The following is a 6,407-nucleotide window of genomic DNA, read 5'->3' on the forward strand; positions in this document are numbered from 1 at the left end:
GTCAAATTAAATAATTATTTTAAAGACAATAGAAACAATAAAAGCATCACTACTTTGTATTTCTGGTCAATTATCCATTGAATGTTGTTATAACTTTGAATTCTACACAAGTTTCCCAAGTGTGCATTATACACTATTAAAGCAGAGGTGTAGTGGTTAATATAGTAAAACAAAAATGAAGGAGAGATTGTTGAAGTTCTGTAGCCAAATAACTTGAGGGAAATATACAGAATGTTGGGGCTTCTCCTGTGGCTCAGCGGTAAAGAATCCAACTGCAGTGCAGGAGGCACAGGAGATGGGGATTCGATCCCTGGGTCAGGAAAATCCCCTGAAGGAGAGCATGGTAACCCACTCCAGTGTTTTTGACTGGAGAATCCCCATGGAAGGAGGAGCCTGGTGGGCTACAGTCCATAGGGTTGCAAAGAGTCTAACATGATTGAGTGACTTAGCACATGTGCATGCATACAGAATGTTACACTTTCAGTTGCTTTCATTCCATAGTTTATTTTCTTATAGTACGGTGCCCAATATACTTATGATATAATACCCAATATGCCATGGATATTTCTTATATCCTATAAATTTCTTATCCTATAAATTCTTAGGATATTTGTATCAGTTTTTTCTTGATGTATAACAGTACAGTTCAGTTCAGTTCAGTCGCTCAGTCGTGTCCGACTCTTTGCAACCCCATGAATTGCAGCACGCCAGGCCTCCCTGTCCATCAGCAACTCCTGGAGTTCACTCAGACTCACGTCCATCGAGTCACTGATGCCATCCAGCCATCTCATCCTCTGTCATCCCCTTCTTCTCCTGCCCCCAATCCCTCCCAGCATCAGAGTCTTTTCCAATGAGTCAACTCTTCACATGAGGTGGCCAAAGTTCTGGAGTTTCAGATTGTTTAGCATCATTATTATTTAGCATCATTCCTTCCAAAGAAATCCCAGGGCTGATCTCCTTCAGAATGGACTGGTTGGATCTCCTTGCAGTCCAAGGGACTCTCAAGAGTCTTCTCCAACACCACAGTTCAAAAGCATCAATTCTTCGGCGCTCAGCTTTCTTCACAGTCCAACTTTCATATCCATACAAGACCACTGGAAAAACTATAGCCTTGACTAGACGGACCTTTGTTGGCAAAGTAATGTCTCTGCTTTTCAATATGCTATCTACGTTGGTCATAACCTTGATGTATAACAAGCCATCCCCAAATTTTTAATCTATGATTTTTTTTTCTAATTTTATTTTATTTTTAATCTTTACATAATTGTATTAGTTTGATTTTTGAGCAGCTCTGCTGATTGGACCAGGCTCCACTGATCTCTGGATTCGCTCTTGCTTCTCTCATTAGTAAGCAGGTTAGGTAGGGCCTGGATAGTCTACTGTCCTTAGCTGGAGCATCCTGGCTCTGCTTCACATAGTCTTTTGCCCTCCAGCAGGCTAGCCTGAGCTCATTCTCCTACCAGAAGCAGAGTACAAAAGAGAGAAGGGAAGCATGCCAACCTCCTGAACCTACACTTAAAAAAGACAAACATCACTTTCACTGTATCCTCTGGGCCACAGCAAGCCACAGGTGCAGCACAAATGTAAAGGGTAGAGAACTAGATTCCACCTTTTGATAAAAACACCTCATGAGTTATACTACAAAGGATGTGTACAAAGAGAAAATTGGAGTATGGAGAATAATACTGTAACCAATCTACCATAGAGTTTGACCACAGAATCCTTTTTTTTTTTCCCACATAATATCTTTCAAGATTGAATTTGTAATTCGTGTCTCAGAAATACTAACATATAAAGATTTTGTCATCCATCTCATTCAACATATATTAATTGAGCACTATTTGAGTCCAGTTAGCAACTAAACTTTTGGTACACAAAGTAAGTTAAGAACATGTTCTTCATCTACAAGATAATTCAGTGACGTTTTCAATGGTTTCCCATGTAGGTGGAGTCAACTATTACATTGGTGTTTTCTAATAAACTGCACTTAGTGTTATTTACACTCCCGTGTTCCTCTTCACTGCTGACTCTCTGGCCATGTAATTTGCATACCAGTGGAACATTAGTGGGTGTGAGGCAAGCAGAAGCTTGATAAGTGCTTGCACAGGCAGTTTGTCCTCTTGGAATGGTAGCTATTGCATCTCAGAGATCACAATCTATGAGAAAACTCAAGCTTGCCACATGGAAAAGCCAGTGGATAAGAATCAAGAAATGGAATGGATATCCAGATCCAAGACCCCAGATATACGGTCCTAGTCAACCTACTTTATTCAGCTCTAGCCATTCAAACTACAACAGTTTAGGCTAGGGATATTATGGAACTAATACCAGCTATCTTCACTTTCCTTGCCTGAAATTCTGACCCACAGAATTATGAACAAATTGTTTCTTGTTTTTAGTTTGGGATGGTATGTTATGTACCAATAGATAACTGTAAGAGAAATACCTGAAGAGTAGTTGCTGCTGTAACAGAAAAAAAAAAAAAATCCAATATTGGCCTTGACTCTTGAAAGCAGGCAAAAGTTTACATAAGGATGGCATTTCTTATAGAAAACAAAGACAGACTCAGTGCAGTTCAGTTCAGTTCAGTCACTCAGTCATATCCGACTCTTTGCAACCCCATGGACTACAGCACACTGGCTTTCCCTGTCCTTCACTGTCTCCCAGAGTTTGCTCAAACTCATGCCCATTGAGTCAATGATGCTATCCAACCATCTCATCTTCTGTTGCCCCCTTCTCCTCCTGCCTTCAATCTTTCCCAGCATCAGGGTCTTTTCCAGTGGGTCGTGTCTTTGCATCAGGTGGCCAAAGTATTGGAACTTCAGCTTCAGCATCAGCCCTTCCAATGAATATTCAAGGTTGATTTCCTTTAGAATTGACTGGCTTGATTTCCTTGCTGTCTAAGTGATTGCTATGTGCTATACTTTTTTAATATCAATATGTGCCTGAGTTTTCCCATTACTATCTCATCATTAAATAACAAGTATGTATAGGCAGAAAACTTCCCTTTCTAATTCATAGATAATCTGAATTAGGAGTCATACCTGAGCGGCTGCATCCAAAGAACTGTGTCTAAGGATCCTTATTTGCACTTGATCCTAATTCAGATGACAAGAACCTATCTAAATCTGATAGCATAAGGAAATACAATATTGAGGATCTTGGGAGGAGCAAAGTGTTCTTTGCAGATGGAAGAACTATGAATTATTAGATATCAAAAGTTGGACTGAGGTAAACAGTTACATCAGTTGCTGCCACAAGCCCACACTTTTCAATATTCACACCCTTATATCATCTCCTCCCATTCTAGCTGACTCTAGAATCAGCTGTGCATCTTGCTTTGGGCAATGGAACATCAGAATGACACTTGATAGGCACCAACACATCGGTTTAGTCCTCATACAGCACACACTCTTAGGACTCTTGAGAACACCGTTTTATTGGAAAGCACAACCTAGGTATGTGGAGAAGTCCTATGGGGGAGACCTGAAGAATCCAGTTATTCTCGACAACTGAATCTCCAGATGTCTGGCATCAGCCTGAATTCAATCAATCAATAAACCTCAATTTGTTTGAGGCAGCCCACCTGACGGCCCAACGTCATGGAATAAGATGGGTAATTTCCACTGTTCCCTGCTCAATTTCTGACTATAGAAACATGGACCAAGTTGTTACTGTAAGTCACGAAGTTTGGGAATTGTTACGGAGAAGCAGATAATGACAGAGTATGCTGCAGGCTGGTGGAAGAGTGAACATCATTGAGGAATCAGATGACTCAACAAGTATCAGCAGGCATAACAGAAACATTACATAATGAAGAGTGTTGCTGCCTCACAGAGATGAAAAGTAGGTGATAAATGGATAGATGACAGATAGATGATAGATAGCCATTGGTATCTTCCTTTTATTGAGATAATTGGATAATTGAAAACTATCTCTATGACACAGCGATAAAATTCTTCAAGTGCGTCTAGCCCACCAGGTTATTTCACATTAAGTTATAAAATTTAATAACATTCTTACTTGTTAAGTATAGCCTTTATAAAATCTAGACAGTCATTTTATAAGCAAGTTATATATGCCTACTTTTATTTTAGTTGGGCTTCCCTGGTGGCTCAGCTGGTAAAGAATCTGCCTGCAATGTGGGAGACCTGGATTCGATCTCTGGGCTGGGAAGATCCCCTGGAGAACGGAATGGCTACCCACTTCAGTATTCTGGCCTGGAGAATTCCATGGACTGTAGAGTCCATGTGGTCTCAAAGTCGGACACAACTGAGCGACTTTCACTTTATTTTAGTTAGTTTTACAATCTTAAAATAATTTAATGAAAATTGGCAAATAACCTTGTGTATGAGACAGCAAAAGAGACACTGATTTATAGATCAGTCTTATGGACTCTGTGGGGGAGGGAGAGGGTGGGAAGATTTGGGAGAATGGCATTGAAACATGTATAATATCATGTATGAAACAAGTCGCCAGTCCAGGTTCAATGCACAATACTGGATGCTTGGGGCTGGTGCACTGGGACGGCCCAGAGGGATGGTATGGGGAGGGAGGAGGGAGGAGAGAGGAGGGTTTAGGATGGGGAACACATGTATACCTGTGGCGGATTCATTTCGATATTTGGCAAAACTAATACAATATTGTAAAGTTTAAAAATAAAATAAAATTTATTTAAAAAAAAGAAAATTGGCAAATAAAAGGAGATGGTCTTATTCTAAAGAAGTAGATGTAAAGAGGGACTACACTAGAAAGGAAATTTTCCAAAAAATTTAATATTAAGAATACCTATTATATGTAAGGCACAGCGCTTATAATTTTGATATTCTAAATTCCACCTAAACCTATCTCAATCTGAGAACACGTTAATATGAAACATTATGTATCTAACAAGTTATTGTTTAGTCGCTAAGTCATGTCTGACTCTTTTGCATCCCCATGGTCTGTAGGCCATTAGGTTTCTTCTCTTCATGAGATTGCCCAGGCAAGAATACTGGAGTGGGTTGTCATTTCCTTCTCCAAGGGATCAACCCAAACCAGGGATTGAACCCATGTCTCCTGCATTGGCAGGCACATTCTTTACCACTGAGTCACCAGGGAAGCCCATCTAATAAGTAGCCCATCTAATAAATAATTACTAAAAATTCCCATGACTTTTAAAGTTTTCTATGATTTTGTATTTTCTATTTCTTGAAAAAGTAACATTAAATTTTAATATTTTTATCTTTATAAATGACTATTAACCTATATATACTTGTTAAATGATACCCCTGTAATACAAGGGAGGAAACACATTAAACATGTTTTCACTGAATACAAATCAGAAATCTTCATGTATAAAATATTGAATAAATATAAACAAAATAAGTAAATAAGTTATATAATATTTCTGTGATCTATGCTGATTGAAGGGACGTTTTGTGTATGTTTATTTGTTTGTTTACTTGAAACAGTTCTATGAAAAATTAGGTTAAGAGCAAGAACGTTAGACATCAACCTGCCAAGGTTCAAATACTCACTCTGTCACTTCATAACTGTATGATCTATGTCTCTGATCCCACAGTGTTAAAATGAGACAATATTAAAGGCTTTTTCAGAGCATTGATATGAGCGTTAAATAAGGTAATATACATAGGCTGTCAGAGCAGTAATACCAGAAACAATATCATCAGTTCAGTTCAGTTCAGTCTCTCAGTCATGTCTGACTCTTTGCGACCCCATGAATTGCAGCACGCCAGGCCTCCCTGTCCATCACCAACTCCCGGAGTTCACCCAAACTCATGTCCATCGAGTCAGTGATGCCATCCAGCCATCTCATCCTCTGTCGTCCCCTTTTCCTCCTGCCCCCAATCCCTCCCAGCATCAGAGTCTTTTCCAATGAGTCAACTCTTCGCATCAGGTGGCAAAGTAATGGAGTTTCAGCTTTAGCATCATTCCTTCCAAAGAACACCCAGGACTGATCTCCTTTAATATCATACATGATACCTGCTGCTGCTGCTACTGCTGCTAAGTCGCTTCAGTCGTGTCCGACTCTCTGCGACCCCATAGATGGCAGCCCACCAGGCTCCCCCATCCCTGGGATTCTCCAGGCAAGAACACTGGAGTGGGTTGCCATTTCCTTCTCCAATGCATGAAAGTGAAAAGTGCAAGTGAAGTCGCTCAGTCGTGCCGGACTCAGCGACCCCACGGACTGCAGCCTACCAGGCTTATCCGTTCATGGGATTTTCCAGGCCAGAGTACTGGAGTGGGTTGCCATTGCCTTCTCCGGATACATGATACCTAAGTATAAGTTATTGTTATTTTTTTAGCAGTTTAGTTGCTAAATTTCTCTTCAATTTAGGTAAATTGCCCATCCACATCATTTGTACCCCTCTGGATTACTATTGATACTAATTTATCCAAAAGGA

This window comes from Bos grunniens, chromosome 5 (genome assembly GCF_055505025.1).
Source record: "Bos grunniens cultivar Pamir isolate PY7600 chromosome 5, Bosgru_T2T1.0, whole genome shotgun sequence".
In the NCBI taxonomy this organism is placed as follows: domain Eukaryota; kingdom Metazoa; phylum Chordata; class Mammalia; order Artiodactyla; family Bovidae; genus Bos; species Bos grunniens.